Genomic DNA, 20,640 nt, shown 5'->3' with positions numbered 1-20,640 from the left:
TTTTCATTTTGGGGGAGAGCAGTACTGTGGTTTGAACTCAGTCCTCTACCTACCTAGGCAGTTCCACTACTGTCACCAAAGGGTGAATGAGGGGGCTCCCATATCTTCCTAGTTTTCATATAAAATCACAGGTCCTTGAGATCCACAAACATGAAAAGCATTTCATGGTGTCTCACAACAAGGAGTCTCACAAGGTAAAAGTTTTAGCAAGCATTTATTTTAGCAAAACAAGATAATGTATGGACAAGGCATGGAGGAGAGAAAAAGAAAGAAAAACATTTCCCGTTCCCCACCTAGGAAGTGGGAAAAGACTCAAAATGGTGGTTCCCAACTCTTACTTTTATAGTGGAGATCTGAGGGAACACACATAGTCAAAGATAATGGGTCCAGGTGGCTAAAATGGCTGACAGGAGGGGGTCCCCTCCCAAATCCCACCCTCAATCATTTGCAGTAAGGTGCTTTAGAGCTTCTCTTTTCTACACATGATTATTTCTCCTCATATCCAAGGATCCTTGCTGCTCCTTAACATCTCAAAGATGAGTTTCGTACTTCTTTGTTTGTTTTGGTAGTGCTGAGGTGTGATTCCAGGTCTCACACTTGCTAGGCAGTTGCTTGACCATGTTAGCCACTCAGAGAGCCCCTTTTTGTGGGGGGTATTTTCAAGATATGGTAACGAGAACTGTTTCCAAGACTGCAGGCTAAATGTGATACTCTTGATCTTTGCCTCCTGGAGGTGGGTTCAGAGGCATGAACCACTGGCACCCAGCAACTTTATTTTGCTTGTTGGCTATACTGGGGTTTGAAGCCAGAGCCTCACAGTTGCTAGATAGGTGTTCTACAACTTGAACCACAGCTCCAGTCCTGAGCTTTATTTTTCTTGTTCTTGATCTTTTATTTTGTATATGGTCCATTTTGATCCCACTCTATTTTTTTTGGTAAAATTGGGTTTTGAACTCAGTCACACTTGCAAAGCAGGCAGTCTATTGCCTGAAATTCTCATATCACTGAACCTTTCCTTTATATGGCATAAATGAAAAATACAACTTACATGTCTATGTATTTACACATTCCCAGCAACATTTGATTTCATTATGGCATTTCCCACATGAATATACTGAATCCTGATCAGAGAATTCTATTCTATTGCCCCTCTTTTCCCTATCCTCATGCTACCCTTATTTTCAGTAACTTTTACCAGCTTTGATATACTGTCTTCATACATAGACACAATTTGTTTTGATACTGTTTATACCCGTTATTATCTTTACCAGTCCTCCCTCCCCTTTATTCTCCCCAAACTGTCCCACGATTGGAATTTTGTTTCATAGCATCTTGATTCTGTATATGAGAAAACATGTCACCTTGTCCTTCTGAGCCTGGATTTCTTCACTTAACATATTAATCACCATTTCCATCCATTTTCTTACTATTGACAATATCCTCCAAAGTTATGGCTAAATAACACTACATTGTGTTTATGTGTATATATACATACATATACATATATACGTATGTTTCTACGTATACATATGTATCTACATATACATATACATATACATATATGTGTGTAAATGTATATATACATTTATATATATTTACCATAGAGGTATATGCATATGTTTATATAATATGTATTTTATACATAATATATATGTATGCATTTTCTTTTAGCACTGTGTATCCCACCATTAGACCTTTCATTCCATGTACCTCCAGTAATTCACTTAAACTGTATCTCACCCACTCATGCTGTTATATTGATGGCCCTGAGTGTTGACACTTGCCTCTATGGTGCCCTGATGTATGTAATGATTTCTTAGGGCAAATATTGGGGTGGCCAATTGTGGGGGCTGCCTCCCTCACTAGGTCTCAAAAATGAGTTGCTCTGTGACCCTAAGATGACCCCGCCTATGTTGCTTTTTTCCTAAGTAAGTAAACAGTAATTTATGTCCCCAGGATGACAGCTGCCAGGATCCATTTCCTGGTGGCTATAAATGGCACCAGGTTTTCACACAGGCCACACTACAAGTAATGTCATATATGCAATTCCTACTGGCTCAGAATATTCATTTGTAGACTATTCTATCCTCATGAAAAAACTTAGAAAATCAGTAAGAAAACAACGATGGCTTTAAACATCTTACAATAAAATCCTTCCAGTATTAAGCTCTCCAGTTCAAATTCTGCTTTGTATATTTGCACGCTGCCTTGGGCTCAGGGTTGGAAGAATGCTCATTTGCCATTGCATGCAATTTGTCTACGTCCTGACCTTGGAAGACACTGTTATTCCATTTTCATGGATGAGAAGTCTGGGGTTAAAGAGGGACACCAGGTGTGTCTGAGAACAGAGCAGGTATCCCTGGTGTCATCAGGTGTCCTGCATCAGCACATGGCAGCATCCCCTTCCCTTTGCTTGGAGTCCTTATCACACTTCTTGACATTCCTGTCATTCCTTGACTTCCATCATAAAAGCATGGGAGATAGGGTATTGCATTCTGCCTCACGGGATTCCAGGTCCTCCCCCTCAATTGGGTCAAGGTGAACTTGAATTACACCTCAGGGAATGCCATGTTTAGAAGCAAATAGTCCATCAGCTCATTCAGGATGGCCAGGTCCTTGCACTGTTGGGGAAGGTTGGCCACCCTAAGTTTTCAAATAGCCCTTTGCCAGAAGGGCTCCCATGCCAAAGCAGCATGGCCCTTGTGTGGCTTGGCATTTTGATTGAATTGTGAGGCCCATACAAACAGGGTGCTCATTTGACCTCCTGTCCAGGCATTGATGGTGGATAGTGCTATCAAAACCTGCCTTTCAGGGATTTCCCAGATTGCAAAATTGCTATTTACAAGGCCTCATATAAGTGTGGCCTGAAGCAGTGGGTTTCTTGATGGGTGAGGAAAAAGTTGCACACAAGAAACATACAGGCCTGGTCAAAGCATTTTTAAGGCTCATCTCACTTGGTGTTGCAACATCCTATAGAAACAAACAGTCAGTGTTGCACAGCACTCCAAAGACCAGGCTATGAGGCAGTGAGGCCCCTTGGACTGGAGGTGGGGCCCCCAAACCTTTACAGAAAAGATCCATCTCCTCCTGTTTGGTGGTAGCAAAATTTGGTAGATGCATAGGAAGGCAGAAACAAAGAAGGTGTCCCCACTTGGCAGGGCACGATACAGGTGGTTCATAAGCTTCTCCACCATTCTAGCTTTGACAATCCTCAACATTCAGGGCTATCCAGGGAAGGGTAGGACTCATTTTCACTCTGACATGGAGACTAAGAGATGTGGTTCAAACCTGGGAACTGTAGAAAACTGAAAAATATCTCACTGACACATAGTGAGGTGAAACATGCAGAGAAAGAACAATCCTCAATATTCTGACTAAAACATACAAATCTGAGAAATGATTCATGGAGCTGGGAGGTAGGGATTCAGTCAGAAATGTTGTGTGGCCTGGCTGTATCTGTCCTTGCCAGTCCTATTTTCCCTTTGGGTTCCACAGGAAAAAACTCTAGTCACCTGGGTCTGCACAAAGGCTGATCCTGTGTCTCCAGTCTAGCAACTCTGGGCTTTTCTGATGCTGAGGCAGGGAAAGTTGGGAAATAGCAAATGAGCATCTTGAAATCTCCCAGGTCTCAGGTCAAGTGAGCTGGTTACAGCTCTGGATGTGGTTGCATGGCTATCTGGGTTCCATGTTCTGTTCAGCTCATAGTCAAGGAAGTAGGATCTCTTCTGTGAGGCCCCTTTTATGATGAGCCTTTTTTTCAGACAAAGGACTCCATGGCTACTGATTGCTTCTCTCCAGCATGAACAGGAACAAATCAGGACACAGTTGGAAAACAATAGGTACCTGCCATCCTCTGGCAGGGCTGGGTGCATCCAATCCCTCAAAATATCTCCAATATGGAAAGAACCAAAGTGCGAGGATCATTTAGGTGGCATTGTTCCTTACTGTAGGTGATGTACTTGGGAGACTCTCAGATATGGGAAGAGGAAGTAGGAGCCCTGTCATTCTTGTCCCATGGAAACCTCTCATGTACTAACAGCCACAGCAGAGGTTGCCAGGGAGAGGCTGGTTCACCATGGCATATTTGTTGATGAACCAAACTAAATGGAAGGCTGCAGACTCCTCTGGGCCATGCAGCATATAAGAAGGGGCCATCTTGATGGACCCAAGTTCATCCAGTTCTACAGAGCTTAAGGCTCTTGAAATAGTTGATAAGAGGTAGGCACTCTGCAAAAGAACTCAGGCAAAAAGATGTTTTGTTGTTGTTACAACAGACAACCTGAGAAGTAGAGGATCACATTTGGAAAGCACCTTGGGCAAATATTTCATGAGACACCATCTGCAAAATAACCAGAGCAAAATATATTGGAGGTGTCACTCAAGCAGTAGAGAGCCTGTACTTTGCAATCTGAAATTCCTGAGTTTATACCCTTGTCTCACCAAAAGAAAAGGAAGGAAACATCTTCATTAGGACACAGTTGTTTCTTTATATTATAACTTGTATCTCTATATGTTATTTATGCTAAATATTTAGAATTATGATAGGTAATAGCAGCTGTTATTTGGTACCAATGTGATATGTGCCAGTGTGAAATATTAATCAGCTTTTGAAGGTCATGATTTTATATTGAGCTAGGAATAAAATTAAGGAACAAAAATGATGATTTGAAATTTGTGGTTTTATATTCCTCCCAAATATCAGTGTTTAAATTCCTTGTGCATCACATACTTCATTTAACTTAAAAAAGGTCATTTTAATTATGAATTGGTACTGCATTCTTAGGATTAGTGTTGATACTTAAAAAACACCAACAAGGTAGGTGCTAGTGGCTCACACCTGTAATCCTAGCTCTTCAGGAGGCAGAGATCAAGAGGATCAAGGTTTGAAGCCAGCCTGGGCAAATATTTAGTGAGACCCTATTCTCAAATAAAACCCATTGTTTTATTTGCTGGTGCAGTGGCTCAAGGAATAGGCCCTGAGTTCAAATCCCAGTGTAGCAAAATAAATAAAACCACATTTACAGGCATTATCAATAAGTAAAAACATTTTGGCAGAACTGGGGTTTAAACTCAGGGCCTCATGCTTGCTGTGCAAGCACTCTTTACCACCTGAGTACCAGCATATTTTTGTGACAGCTTTTTTTGAGTAGGGTCTTCCAAACTATGTGCCCAGGAGTGACTTCAGACTCTAATCCTAATGATCTCTACCCCCTGAGTAGCTAAGATGACAAGCATCAGCCAATGGCACCCATTTTAGATCAACTATTCTTAGAAAAATAAAGGTAAAAAATATTGTTGCTCATGGTTTTAGAGTTCCATGTCTTGGTTTCTATGCCTCATGTCTTTGGTAACAACAGCATGCAATGTCAGGGTGTGGTATATGGGGGCAGTATAGATGGCAAACATGATACCTAGATGAGGGAAGGGGGTCCAGGAGCAAAGACAGCCACCAAGGAAATGTCCTCAGTAACCAATATGGTGCACACTTTGGTCCCAGCTGCAAAAGTTCCACTACTTTTCTAAGTAACACTACCAGATGTTTTCCCAGGTAGAACACACAAGCATGTAGATGGTATTTTATATTGATTAAGTAACAAAACATGTTTCAAGTAAAATTGAATTAGTAACATGTTTTTCCAAAGAAGATGCTCAAAGCACATTCACATTCAAAAAATTATTTTCATCTCTATTCCCTGTAGGGATAGGTGATTCACTGGATTTTAAATTTATTATGCTGGGAAATATTGTTCCATGTAATGGGGAAAATGATATTTTATGCACAGCTACTATTCTTATATTTGCCTATATCTTTAGTTTAAATACACAGAATTGTAGATTATTTTTCTTAAGAATCTATTCAGTTTAATGTATACCTTAGAAAAACTGGGTTTAAGCAACTTTTAAAAAGAATTTATTTTACCATTTTGAGCAGATTACTACAAGCTAAGTTTTATTGCTTAATCGTTCCTTAGAAGTAAATTCACAATTGAAGAATAAAGGTCTGCTTGGCTCATAATTCTGAAGAGTGGGAAGCTGAAGATGTGGCAGCTGCTTTTGGGGGGGTCCTTCCTGTAGGTGGGGACTACAGAGTCCTGAGGCTTCACAGGCCATCACTTAGCCTGGCTCAGTTCTCACCTCTCCTTATAAAGCCATTTCGTGTATCTGCAGCATGTGTATCTTCTCCGTGAGGAATCCTGTTTGACTCTTGGAACTAGCATCCCTGCCTTCTTGTATGTAGCATTTCTAGGTAACCAGTTTGTGATCAATCTGGATACCTGCCAATTTTTCAGGACTCAACTTTATTCAGTGGAGCAAATGTACATTATATGTGATGGTAAAAGGCCTCTTGACAGTCAGGGGTTTTATAAGCTTTAGTGCCCTTCGAGTTGGCCAATGTTCTTGTTAAAACATGTAGATTTACTTGGTAATACTGGAATTTAGTTGTACAATATCCTACTGGAATAAAGTTATGTTTCATTGGGCCATAATGACATGGTGTATTCTGATTTCTCTTCTCTTTTTTGGCTATACTATGGTTTAAACTGAGGGCTTCTCACTTGCTAGTCAGGCACTCTACCACTTGAACCACATCTCCAGCCTAGCATCATGATTTCTAATCTTAATTGTGTGCTAAGGATTGGGTAATGTAATTTTTGGAAGATAGAGACTATATCTTTTAAAGTTTTCTGTGTCTGTTTCTGTTCTAGTCCCTATGTGGAGTCTGATGATTTTTTTGTGATGTTATAACATTTAGTGTGCTGTTTTAAAAGAATATGTTGTTTCCAGTAACCAAATAACTCCATCAGCATTAACTTCTTATATAAGATGTAGATGTCCCTATTTTTATAATTTTGTCTGTCACTGTCTTTGATATCTGCATGCTTTTGATGACCATGTAAATTCTAAACATTTGCAAGTGATATATGGTCCAATTGATTTTCCTTTCATAAATAGTCCAGGCATTGTTTCTAAATTCTACTATTGTTACTTTTTTTCCTCCTAACATTTGCCTATAAATACTTATCATTATGTTTTCTACAGATGACATGTTTAAGGAGTCTTAATTTGCCTAATTTAATTGGATGAATAGTATCAAAGTTTTGTTTAATTAGTCTTATGGGAGCCTTATGAATTTTTAGTTTTTGCTTTCCAAGGCTAATTGTGTGCATCCTTGATGTTCTTTGTATGTGTTGCAAAAACATATTTGGCATATATGTTGTTACATGGTACTTCCCATTATAATCAATATTTTAGGGATAACTTCTTCTATATGTACTAATACATCTGAGAGTTTAGAAGATACCTTCTTTAAACTTCTGTAGTCTACTGTTAATATTTATGATCCATTATGTTTTAAAACTGGCCATGGTGAACAATTAAATTCATTATATCTATCACGTATTATTATATTATTCTTTAAGTAGGTCCACAATCTTGAATGTTCACTGCTGTGCTTCCCTCTATCAATCTCAACTACTACCTATCCCCAGGAATACACATGAAGTGTAGCTCACCTTGTCATGCTGTGACACTGACTATCCTTAGTGTTGACACTTGGTTCTAAGATGCCCTAACATATGTAATTTTTACCAGGGACAAAAATTGAGGTGACCAATGACTGGGGGTACCTTCCTAGGCAAGCAAAATGAGTTGCCATGTAAACTTGAGAGAGCAGTGGGTGACTGTTCCTTCAGTGGGTAGCCATCAATGATATGCCCAAAGGTAGCGAAAGATGACTCTAGTGAGGGAGCATTTTCTGGGTGATTCTAAAGGAGAGGCTATAACTGGCTCTCACATCATAGCAATCAGATATTCTATCTGAATTCGCTTGTAGATTGGCTTGGCTCTGTCTACTAGAAGTTGTAGTTCCCACAGCTGTCGGTTTGTCTGTGTTAGCTGGTATGGACAGAGTCCTTGGAGATCTACAGTAGTCTTAAGATGTTCTGGCCCTTTTGCTACTGATCCAATCTTCTATATCTTCACAGGTGGCACTAAATCCTGGGGTGGCTCTAGCTCTCCATCTAGAGTGGATGAAGAAATACATAGTGGTTTGTGTTGCTGGTATCATTAAAAGGTCCTTTTCTTGAGTTGAGGTTCAGTGTCCTGTGTGGGGCTGAACCTCTGAATGGAAATAGATGCACTATTGTTAGAGATAGCTCCTGAAGGTTAAGATTGCACTGTACTTGCAGGAGGAAAGATTCCCATAGTAAGTGATTTACCTGAAGTTTTCCATGCAGAGAAAAGTCCCTGCCTGCCAGATAATCTCCAGTCCCTCACCCAACAAGACTTCTTCACTGACTGGGGTCCACATATGGCTGTTGGCCTAACATCAATCTCTGGAGTCTCATCCCTATGGGACACAGTAACCACACCTGCTCACATGCTCGCAGGCACTCATGGAGGTCTCCTCACTTTTATGTGGTTCTGCCCCACTGTAGTCAAGATCTTTCAGGAGAAGGTGGTACAGATGACCAGATCTAAGCAGAACATGTTGAGAAGCAATTAGCCATCACCTGGTTAATGACAATCAGGTCTTTGGACTTCCAAAACTCCTCTGGGAACTTGTTTAGCCATGTTGCCAGGAAAGAGCAGATGAAGTTACTGGGTACATTGGTGGTAGCAGTGTCACATCCTACTCTTTCTCTTCCTAGTCTTCAAATGGCCCCTTGCTAGGATGACCATGCTGAGGCTATAAAAAAATTATACAACTTGGCCTTTTGGGTGGAGATGTGAGGCCCATGTGAGCAAGGTACCACTTCATCTCCTTTCCAGGCCCTTATGGCAGGTAATGCTGGGAAAGCAAGGCTGGGATGGGTGTTGGGCCATCTCTAAGCCCCCATTGTCTTCTCCACTCCTTGGAGCCCAGGACCTCACCCTCCTCTCATGTTTCTTTACCTGTAGCTCAAGCTCCAGGCCTAATCTCTAGAGTTAAAATCATAAGAGGTGTGATATCCAGAGTTCAGCCACCCTCTTACCATAACTCCACTAATATCCTCACCTTCTAGATGGTTGCCCTCCTTCTTAATTCAAAGTCAACTCACTTCTTTACTTCCTACTCCTCCTCACAATCAAGTGGAGATATCCATACTTAGAGGAGACCAGCAGGGTATCACCTGTAATTTTCTGTGCCTCCCAACTTTCAGAACATGTAGATGGGCTGGCCAATTCACAGATGGGAGTGGAAATACTGAAAAGAGTGGGAGATTTGTCTGCACTATTTCCTGAATTATATTCTAAGTGACCTGCAGTGTGGCTATACATTGTAAATATTTTCTGTAAATTTGTGTAATTACTGAACTCAACCAGCTCCTTCCCAGATATATCTCTGGATTCAGATCTCCTCAGTTCATGTCTGCAGGTTCTTCCTCTGGTTACATCTATTTCAGGAATCCCACACATGGAATCTGGAACCTCCATTACAAATGGCAAAGTATACTTCATGAGGCCTCAGATAACTTATGTGTCAGCAAGAGAGTTCCTTCATGGGGGAGGACAAAGTCACACAAAAGAGGTACACTACCCTATGTAGCTCATTCCCAATGTTAAACCTCCTGAGACATGCCTTCCAGGGCTCATCACACTTAGTCTTGATAGTACCCTGTTAAAGAAAACAGACTGAGTTGCAGGCTAAAACATGGTAAGTCCCAATGTGTTTAGACCTCGGGCACTCACCTTTTGAAGAGCAGATCCATCACCTGTTTGGTGGAAGAGCCTTTGGTAGGTTCCCAGATTGGCAGGAACAGAGATGGGATACCTGCTCTACAGTGAAAGTACCTGGTGGTGCAAAAGCCTCTGGAAAATGTGAGAATGTCTTCATCCTGGAGGCCTCATGTAGGGCAGGACTACACTCATTTTCACCCTGATGTTGGGTGAAGGAGGGATGGTTCAGAAATGGAAACTGTAGAAAACTTAAAAGTGACTCCTTGGCACATAAGGAAATGTAGTCTGCACAGAAAGAATTATTCGCACCCCCACTAGCACGTTTGAGATAAGGTTCTGGGGGGCCTGGTAGAGGGGAGGTTCAGTCAATCAGTGTTCTAGCTTGTGTCTGTCTCTGGCTGTCCTTTGTTGCCTTTCTGTTCCTCTGAGAAAATGGCCTAATGTTCCTGACTGGTTGGAAGAACTGATTTAGTATCTCTTGATTCGGATAAGCATCTACTCCTGGTTTGTTGAGCAGTGAACCAGGTTGAGTTGGGAGACAGCAAGAGAAAAGTCTGCTTTCCATGGCCTTCAGTCCAATGAGCTGGCTCTAATCTAGAATGTGGCCTGGTGACTGGGGTTCCATGTTCTGTTGTGTCATCATCAAGGAAGGTACCTTAACCTCTGAACTCCCCTTCCTCAGATATACCCCAAAGGATTTCCTGTTTTCTGACTGCTTCCCTTCTTCTTCAACATGAGTTCATCTACACACAGTTACACCAACACGGGCTGTCCCATCCCACCATCCTCTGTCAGTACTTAGTGCAGTCATTGCATCAGCTTCAAAAAGCTCACCCATCACCTCCTCTTTATCATTTCTATGATTCTGGAGATGTCATTGAGCCTCTCACAACCTCAGTGACCCACCCACCTGTTCCCTGGTTATTATTCTTGGATCCATGTACTAGGATGTGGTGAAGTGTACATCCCAAAATATAGCAATATTACCTGATATTTCTTAATGCAAAAATGAAGAGATGGAACCATCACAGAAAGTGATTGAAGGTACACATTCATTCATCCACTGTCCAGTAGGTACATGTAAACACATACATAGATCCCAAGCACAGACAGAGATACAAATGCAGATACACAAGTACATGCTGACTTACACATACAGAGGCACAAACAAGTGCATGAGAGCAACAGATTTATGTTAGAGTTAGGAATGAGATTAGGGTTATGTGAATAGGGTTGGGGTTAGCATGAAGAACAGGGGGAGATCTAGGATGTGGCTTAGGATCAGTGCCAATGTCACAGTTTTTGTTTAGGGTTATGATTAGGGTAATAGTGTTAAGTATAAGGGTAGGAGTAAGGTTTGGGGTAGGATTCAGGGTGATTGGTATGAGCTGCAGTTTTAGTATAGCATCGCAGGCCACCAGAAGACCTATGTATAATCAGTGACTGTTCTGGTCCATAATAAGTAGATGGTCACTAATGGTTCTTCTTGAACAAAGCAAGCTTGTCTTCCTCCAGAGGAGTATCCTTGTCTCAGGCAGCATTTGTCCACATTAGAGTGTCATTGCTGTTGCTTTGAGATCAAATATTTATCTCTGAGAGTGACGATGCCTTTAAGTGATTTTGATGTCATCGAACATTCAGCAATCATCATCAAGGGAACACTCTGCTGGGATTTTGATACTGGGAGCGGTGGTGCATTGTGTAAGGGCAGAGAGTGAATGGGAAACTTAAACTTATTATTCACTTCATGAGTATCTAGATCTGCCTTTAAAAATATCCTGTTATAATTTAATTTTACAAGCTAGGCATAATGGCTCCTGTTATAACCCTTACTACTCAGTAGATTCAAATGAGGAGGAATGCATTTAAGACCACACTAGACAAAAAAGTTAGAATTCTCCACATCAACCAATAAAAAACTGTGCATGATGGTGGGTGCTTGTCATCCCAACTGCACAGGAAGATCATTTGAAAAACAACTAAACCTGAAAAGGCAGAGGGGTTTTCTTAAATGGTAAAGGTCCTGCCTATCAAGTACAGGCCCTGAGTATAAATCCAAGTACCACCAAAAAATTAATACCACCTGATAGTTTTGGTATGTCTATTGGAAAAGAAAATGTGATGTGTTCTGCTATATGAGACCTGCATCTTTCATTGGCATGGTCCTGCAACATGATATGTGTGAAATAAAAGTTTGTAGATCATGGATATGCACTAAAGGGTGCCAGGGCCTCTCAGTGGCAGCCCATGGAAGGGGGTGGAGGCCTGGGAGGGAGAACTTTAGGCTTTTCTTACTTGGACCTGGATACCTCTGCTCTTCTCTGTATTTATTGTGTCTCTACCTGTTATCTCCTGCTGTGAAGGAGTGAGAAAAGAGGTGAGAAGGATCTTTCCTGAGCTATTTCTACAAAATAGGCATCATCCAGCTAAGAAAAATGCTACAGGAAAAGATGGCCCTGTCCTCTTCTGCTTGAAGCTAAAAAAGTATGGGAGGCTCACATGTATATAAACACACACAGGAAAATATACTAGTTGAGCATCCCTTATCCAAAAGTTTGGAATCTGATGTGCACCAAAATGTGAAACTTTTTAAAACATTTAGAAAAAGTCTATTGCAAATACTCCCAAATTTGAAAAACTGCAAAGGTAGAAACACTTTTGGATAAGAAGTACACTAACATAGGTAGATGTTAAAAATGTGAGGAAACAAAAGACAAAGGTCATGATGTTGGAGACTTGAGATGCAAGATACTATCTTGAAAATGCCAAATAGAGTAAAGGGCTGGTGGACTGGCTGAAGTGGTAATAATACTGGATTATTGATCCTGAACTTATGTCCTGGAGAAGTTGCTGATTGAAGATGCTAGAACCAGAGTTAAGAGTAAAGTATGCATAAAGTTTATTGAAAGACAGAAAAAGGTGCCAGCATGGGAGGGTCTTGGGAAAGTAAATCCATGGCAGCTGTGTGCATAAAGGCTTTTATCTAGTCTTTTGGAAAGCTTTTGTGGCTAACTTTGAAAAATTCCTAGATATATTTCTCTGACAGATGTGCACCCAATTTTTTCTTTTGTGATATTGGCATGCTTTTTCTTTCCTTCTCCAATGACCTGCTTTCTCCCTGTCATGGCCCTTGAGGTTAGCTATTTAAAGTTTATCTACTCTTTACTTAAGAGTATTCTACATCTTAAAACTCAGCTGGGTATGGCACTGAGAGTGTACTTTTCAACAGAATGGCCCAAAACCTAGGAGGTGTATAGAGCAGAGTTTAAGAATTTCAAACAAAAACTATCAAATAGAGCAGGCCAGATTGTTTACATAGGTAAACTTTCTCTCATATAAAAAGGCAAGGACACCAAATCCAGGAGATTATCCCAGGGGCCAAACTCAAAGCTTTAACAAACATTGCAACACTAAAGCCTAACCTGCCCTAGCCTACTGAAAGTGCTCTTTTCCCCCAATTTACTCCACCACTGGTTTTACTATAATGTTTGTATCTTGCTTGAATTCTTCTCTTGCCAGAAGCAAGAACCCAAGTTATTTAGTAGCAATGTTCTTCCAGTAACATACTTGCAGACTTCAGAGCTCCTCATGGCCCCCAGCCCTAACTGCCTGAGAACAAGCTAACTCCTAACACTAGTGATGTAACCTAGACATTCCATGTATTCTGGAAGTTGCATAGATCAAAAGACAGGCATCAAGTTCTACCAACTCAAGGTTCTCCTGAATTCTTCTCCATAATATATGACCAAGGCACATTGTGCCTTCCCTGGAGGCTTAGATTTTGCTGAAACCTTAGTATTGAGTAGGAACAGGACAGTGACCGAAGAGTCCATGCAACTGAAAACGAACCTCAACTTGGTGATGGTTTCAGAGACTGTCATGTATAAGAAGATTAATTTTAAACAGGGGAGCTGTGTCTGCCAGAGGTTCTTTCCCACAATTATTGAGGATGAAGATGCATATATTTATCCTGAAAAAACCATGGGATCCTTTAGGAATTCTTTCCAGGAATGTTCCTGGAGATAGCCCCAGAATGTTATGAGTGTGCATTTAGAAAACATCTTCCTTTCTTAACTTAGGGAGAGCCTACCTTGATCATTCCAAATAAGAGAATGGGAGTACCTATTGTAAGGGGAGCAATGACAAAGGTGACTCCATTTTGGATGAGAGAGGCAGTTTAAAATCAGTCATCTAAAAAGGCATGTGAAACAACAGGCTGCTCAGAGAAATAACAAGATTCTTCAGTAAAGTAACAAGATGCAGTTGTACAACGTGGGTCGTGCACCCCAAGAACAGGACAAGTTGGGCAACCTCCAAGGCCAGGATGAGCTGACAAGACCATCTTGGAATGTCCAGTTCAATAAGGAGAGGGATAGACAGGTAATCAAATTTAATGAGAAGTTGACTAGTCATCAACCATTCTCAAATATAGAATAGTTGAACCTAAGTCAGTTAATTCCGTATATCATCTCCTGGACTTCAGCATTTCTTTGACTTTGCTCTTTCACTAAGTCCCATCCATCTGGGTGCTTTGCTATTCTTGCAATAAACTTTGGGCTTGCTCTAACCTTTAACTCCTAATCCAGTGTCTTTAATTGTCAACAATACCACAAAAGAAACATGGGGAAGAACAATCTGGTATCACTATGATACAGATACCTAAGGATTGTTTGCAGTCAACCCACAGTCTCAGTTTCTCCTTTTTCTTGTAGTGGTTTAAAGAGGTCCAGCCAGAAAGTAGAGCTAAAGGTCACTGGAAGCTTACATGTAGGTGTTGGTAAAAGATACCTAGTTAAGCCTATTATCTCATAACTCACACGTAGAAACTGCTTCTTTCTTTTTATCTGGCAGTTATAGGACTTTTGCTAAAAGGAGAGGGTACATCCTTGCAGACCAAAGCTTTTTTATACTTTGGCTCATTATGTATATATATTTGCTCTTTTCACAAATAAAAATGGGCTGGAAAATGGATCAACTGGTAGAATGTTTCTCTAGCAAGCTCAAGGCCTTGAGTTAAACCTTAGTACTTCAGAAAAAAATGTGCCCTTTTCAACATAGCCTACTATTTACGATGACTGCATTTAGCCAAGAATGTAAATGTGTTCGCTATCAGTACTTATTCTATATCATCCACTGTCCTTCTGGTTTTCCATGCACAATTCTGTGGAACAGATTATGAAAATGTCATACCCAAAGGCTAAGGGTGTTGGTATGTAGCTCAGTGGTAGGGAGACTTTTTTAGCATCTTCAAAGTCCACTCTCTTTCACTAACACTTGAGAAAAAAAAAGGCTGAAAATACCAGGCTTACACTGGAAGAGACAGATACTGAAAATAATGCTGTCCTCGTTATTTATTTCACTATATTGATTTCCAGGAGTTCCAGGTTTACTCCCTGGAACCCAGAACTTTTATTTTCCTTTAAAAATTAATTGGAGGCCAGTGCTGAAGTCTCAGGCCTGTAACCCTAAGTTTAATTAGTAGATGTGTATAGATGGGTTCTGAAGTCACTCTTTGGGGTGACTGCAGCAAATGAGTTACCCATGCTGATTTTATTTAAATTTACATTTGAGATGCCCTTAAAAGCATGGCACTTGTTGTAGTATTAACAAGTACTCTAATATACACTATACCCTGGATCATGAATTTTAATATTTTGGAACATTATTTATATTACCAATTTCTTTGTTCTTTTTTTTAAATTTACTAGGGTTTGAATTGGGGCCTTACTCTTCCTACATATGCAGGGTTCTTCCAGTTGACCACTTGAGCCACTTCACCAGCCCTTCTTATAGTTGGCCATTTTTGAGAATGGGTCTTCCTTTTAACTCAGGATGGCCTGGAACCTCAATCCTCCTGATCGGTGTCTCCCATATAGTCTCATGTATAGACATGAGCCACCACTTCCTGGTGTATTTTACCAACTTCACATTCTATTCCCCTCCTACTCTTCTTTGTATCTTTCATTCTTTCCTTTCTATCCTTTTGTGTGTAAACTTTTATTACTTCCTTTTTTTGTTAATCAAAAGAAGCTTGCAGACACCATTCCAATAAGATATTTCTGAAGAACAGAGACTTTTAGATACAGTAATTAACTCACTAAATAAACATGTATAGTTATTTCATCCAATGTTCAGTCCATAATGCAATTCCTTCTCTTTCCCCAAGAATGTTCCTTATAGTACTATTTTCCAGTTATCAGCTCATTTGAGAGTATAAAGTCAATCAATCTCCCCTTTATTTTACAAAAAAAAATCATGTTTAATTTACAGTGTCAGCTCTATTTTCCTATCTCTTTCATGTGGATTCTATGGTTGAATCATTCAGGCCACATTTTCTGTAGAATTACCTCAGCTTCTCAAGACTGGATTTTGGACAATTATAGTTTTACTTTAATTTCCTCCAAATGATATGTTGTAATTACAGTCTCATTTCACTCAATGACAGGTACATTTGAGAGAAACATTAACTGATTTCATCATTGTGTAGACATCACACAATGTATGTGTGTAAATGAAGTCAGATGCCATACTTTGCTACAAACTTTGCCTATAAGGTATGAAGGGAGCTAAATGTGGTAATTCTTTGGTCAGCATCAATCTCACTGAAAGGAAACACAATTTTATTTTTCAGATGGTATCTTGGTATGCTTTGCAACCTCATCTCAAACTTCTGGGCTCAAGAGATCCTGCTGCATGAATGTGGATATGGGAAGGCAGGAAACTCACATTTCAAGACACAATCTGTATTCATCAGATACATTCCTGAAATGGTGAGCAACACCTGACAAAAACAACTGAAAAGAAGAAAGATTGTATTAATATATGTTAGTTGTGCAAGAGGGCTTAATTTTGACATTTCTGAATATGCTTACATTGTACATTGGTTGAGATCACCCCACACATCTTTCTCTCATCCCCACCCCTCCTATTTAAGCCATTGCAAAAGGTTAAGGGGAGAAAATTTTATTTTGCCTACTATTTTCAGTCCATAATTGTTTGGTTCTCTACATTTGGTCTAGTTACCAAAAATTCTACAGGATAAAGATGAGTCTGGTGTCAGATGAATATTAAGGATTTCAAATGAAGAAACATGTTCCAGATTCTCACTGGACCCAGTTTTCAATGACAGACACAGAGAAAGCCATAAGAATGATATGACCTCAATTCTATCTCAATATTACCAGTCCAGTGAGTCAAGGTGGAAAAGCCCCAGACAACAAAGCACAGGGCCAGTGAAAGGCTAAGGGAAGCCGACGGGGAAGAGAAAGTTTTTTGGGGCAATCAAGTAGAACCCCTGAGGGTGGACTACCTGAGAGTGAAGGGTCAGAGAACCCACTGGGAGGGCTGGATTCTCCATTTGGGCCATGCAGCATGTAAAAAAGTTAACAAGGGGGCATCTTTGATGAACCAAAGTTCATTCAGTTCTTCTGAGCTCAAAACTCTTGAAATACTTTTGAAATCATTGGTAAGAGGCAGTCTCTCTACAAAAGGTCTCAGACAAAAAAATGTTTTGATACATTTTCTGTTGTTACAAAGACAATCTGAAAGTTGGAGGATCACAATGGGAAGGCACCCCAGGGCAAATATTCTGTGAGACATCATCTGCAAAATAATCAGAGAAAATAAACTAGGGGCAGGTGCTATTACCCCTTTCACCACTCAACCAGAATTTTGTTTTATGGGTTTTTCAAGATTGAGTCTTGTGATCTCTTTGACCTGTGCTAGCTTTGAACCCCAATCCTCCTGAATAGCTAGGATTACAGACATGAGCAGCAGCATAGGGAACACTGCTGTCACGAGCAGCCAGGCAAGAACCATGATTATGAGTAGGCCACATCAGTGAGGGTTTGCGGGGCCATAGATGGCAGTTTAGGACATTGACCAATGTGTCTAGGGCAGCCAAGTAGGCTGTGACACACCAGAAGGCCATGTTGCTGCAGCTGGGATATGGTTTGAACCTTACAGTGATTCAGAGGCCAATAGAGAAAAGAATGATGAGCAGGGAAATTATTGTAAAAGAACTGTCATGTCTAATTGGGATCAATATCAAGATGTTGGGAAAGAGGTCAATAATGAAAGAGGAGAAGCTTCTGGGCAAAGATGTTTCAAGACTGGGTCTTTCTGGGGTTTCTTAGAAATCCAGTGCCCCAGCAGTCATCCACAAACCATTTGGAAGAAGGATTAGAACTATAATCCTCCTGATCTCTGCCCTTAGAAGACAAGATTACCTGCATGAACCACCAATGCCAGGCAAATAGTGGTTTTTGAAGTCTCTCCCTCAAGGAACCTGTTGTATGAATGTATGTAGTCCAGGTGCTTTTGTCCTCTGGCCTTGGATTCTAAGGAACTGTCAGGTCCCCTACAGTGGGAACATATTCCTACAGCAGTGCCAAGAGGTATGCATTCCTGGAATGAGGGGCGAGGTGTGCTGCTCATTTGCTCAGGCGGGAATTAATAGTGAGAAGCTGGCTCGGTATAGCACATGGTGATGGAGGATCAGCTGGAGTTGTCCAAGACTCATCCTGAGGACCATGGGCTTAGATGATGGAGACAGCACAATCAGCCAAGAGTTGTTTCTCTAAGCCCATGGCACACTTATTCATTAAATTTTTTAGTTCATTATTCAAGACAGTCTCTCAGGAGGTATTCCAATTAATAGAATTATAGCAAAAAAGCACATGTTCCACAGAATCCCATTGTGAGAGACATCTTGTCACTGTGGGATATCAGCCAAGGACTGGGACACGATGGGAAAATGACTTGGGGTCATTGCCTGTCCCACTGGAGTATCCTATTGATCTTATAGAGCATATTTTCACATCTTTCAAAAAGATGCATCTTAATATTGTAATGTAAAACTGTTGGTCAGATACAGTCATAATGTGATTGACCTCATAGGCAAGGATATGAAGTTGGTCTATAAACCTTCTATTGTTACCTTCCAGTGATACCAACACCAAAACCTACAGTGGTACAGCATGTGTTTAGCATTCACAAGGCCCTATTTTCAATCCGTGGCATAAAAACAAAAACTAAATACCTTACTGAAGAGGAGGTTTCTTTAGAATGAAAAAATCATCTCACAGAGAATTGCATAGGTGTTGAGCATTTCTTCTTGTGTTTTGCCCATTTGGACTTCTTCCATAGAAAAGGCCCTGTTCAGTTCATTTCCCACTTCTTCATTGGGTCATTGTTTTTGGGGGAGGTTAGTTTTTCAACTCCCTCTATATTCTGGTTATGATTACTAATCCCTTGTCAGAAGCATATCTGGCATTATTTTCTACCATTCTGTAGGAAGCCTATTTATTAGGGAACCATTTCTTTTTTGTGCAAAAGCTTTTTCATTTCATGTAGTCCCATTTGCCAATCCTTTTTCTTAGTTGCTGACCCACTTAATTTGTATTTAAGAAGTCATTGCCTGTGTATATTAATTCCAGTGTATTGCCTGCTCTTTCCTGCACTAGCTTCAAATTTCAGGTCTTATATTAATAGGCCCTTAATCTACTTTGAGTTGATACTTGTACAGCATGAAAGACATGGATCTAGTTTCAGTTTTTTGCATGCAAATATCCAGTTTTCCCTGCAATTCTTCTCAAAGAGGCTGTCTTTTCTCCATTGTATGTTTTTGGAACCTCTGGCAAAAGTCAGGTGGGCATAGCTGTGTGGATTCATATCTGGGTTGTCTATTCTGTTCTACTGGTCTGTTTTTGTGCCAGTACCATGCTGTTTTTATTGCTATTGCTTTGTATTCAGTTTTTGTGAGCCATCCAGCATTGTCCTTTTGCTCAGTATTGCCTTGGCTATTTGTGGAGTTTTGTTGGTGTATACCTCTTTTCTCAGAATTTGGGAGGCTAAGGCAGGAAGATCAAAAGTTCAAAGCCAACCTGTGCTATATAGAGTTTGAGGCCAGCATGACTATATAACAAGACCTTATCTCATGAAATATACTGACAAATGAACAAGCAACAAAGATTTCACTTAACACCAGGATTTTCCCTTCATATCATGTTTTCCTAAATACTACACTATTCTGAAATGAAAAAAACAATGAGTGGGAAATTGTTACCTTACACCTACGAGGAATATTTCTGGCTTTGAAGGAAAGTGACCTCAAGTAAGCAGTATAGTTAATGTATCCAAGGTAAGTACAAAAATGGATTATGGGTGGATCTGGTAGATATGTAGATGATATTCCTCCTTGTAAATATTTTTTGTGAGAATACCAACTAGCTTAGACTGACCATGAAGTACATACGTAGCCCAGACTCATCTGTCTGAGATTCACCTGCCTCTGCCACCCAAGTTCTTAGATTAGCAGGGTGAGTAACCATACTCACTCTTGATAGTATAATTTCAATGAAAAATGTTTTAATTCTAATGAAATTCAGTTTATCATTTTTAAATTTATATCACTAGTGCTTTTCTCGGTATCAGAAACCACTGTTTAAAATCAGATCATAAAAATTACTTACAAAGTTCTTGTCTAGGAGTTTTGTAGCTCTTGCTATTTTATTTAGGTATATGTTGTATTTTGAGCCCATTCTTTACATGGCATGAAGAAGGAGTCCAACTTGCCTGAATAGGCATATCCACTTTTCTTAGCAAAAGTTGCTCAATGTTATTTTTCACTCTGACTTTATTTAACAACTTTGCCAAACCACCTGGGCATAAGTTAAAGCATGATTTTTTTTGGACAGTCAGTTTAATCACTGGTTTGTATGTTTAGCCTTAAATCAATGTCACCATGGCATTTCACACATGCAGATTTTTTTCCTGATCCAACTAACCCCCTTGATTGCCCTCTCTTTTCCCTATGTCCCTGCCTGCCCCTAACTTTTCTTTTGGCAGAAGAAAATACTACATTTTTTTATTTGATGACCCCTGTATATTGTGTTAGTAAATATCATATTAACGTACTGGTAAATAAGAGGTTGGGATAGTCCAGATTCTTTAAGAGATCTATCACTTGTTTATTCAATT

General features: G+C 40.1%; 1 protein-coding gene across 4 annotated transcripts in view; it reads right to left on the bottom strand.

Moving 5' to 3' along the window:
* Positions 1-2,214: 2,214 nt before the first annotated feature.
* LOC109680562 (uncharacterized) overlaps positions 2,215-20,640 on the bottom strand; it is a 472,009-nt gene continuing 453,583 nt past the window's right edge. For all 4 annotated transcript variants that reach the window (XR_012443910.1, XR_012443906.1, XR_012443914.1 and 1 more), the window contains one exon: positions 2,215-4,339. The gene's annotated coding sequence lies outside the window, so the exon portion shown is untranslated. The remainder of the gene's footprint in view (positions 4,340-20,640) is intronic.

The sequence above is a fragment of the Castor canadensis genome, chromosome 19 (genome assembly GCF_047511655.1).
Source record: "Castor canadensis chromosome 19, mCasCan1.hap1v2, whole genome shotgun sequence".
NCBI classification, from domain to species: Eukaryota; Metazoa; Chordata; class Mammalia; order Rodentia; family Castoridae; genus Castor; species Castor canadensis.
This window is presented reverse-complemented; position numbering and strand designations above follow the sequence as displayed.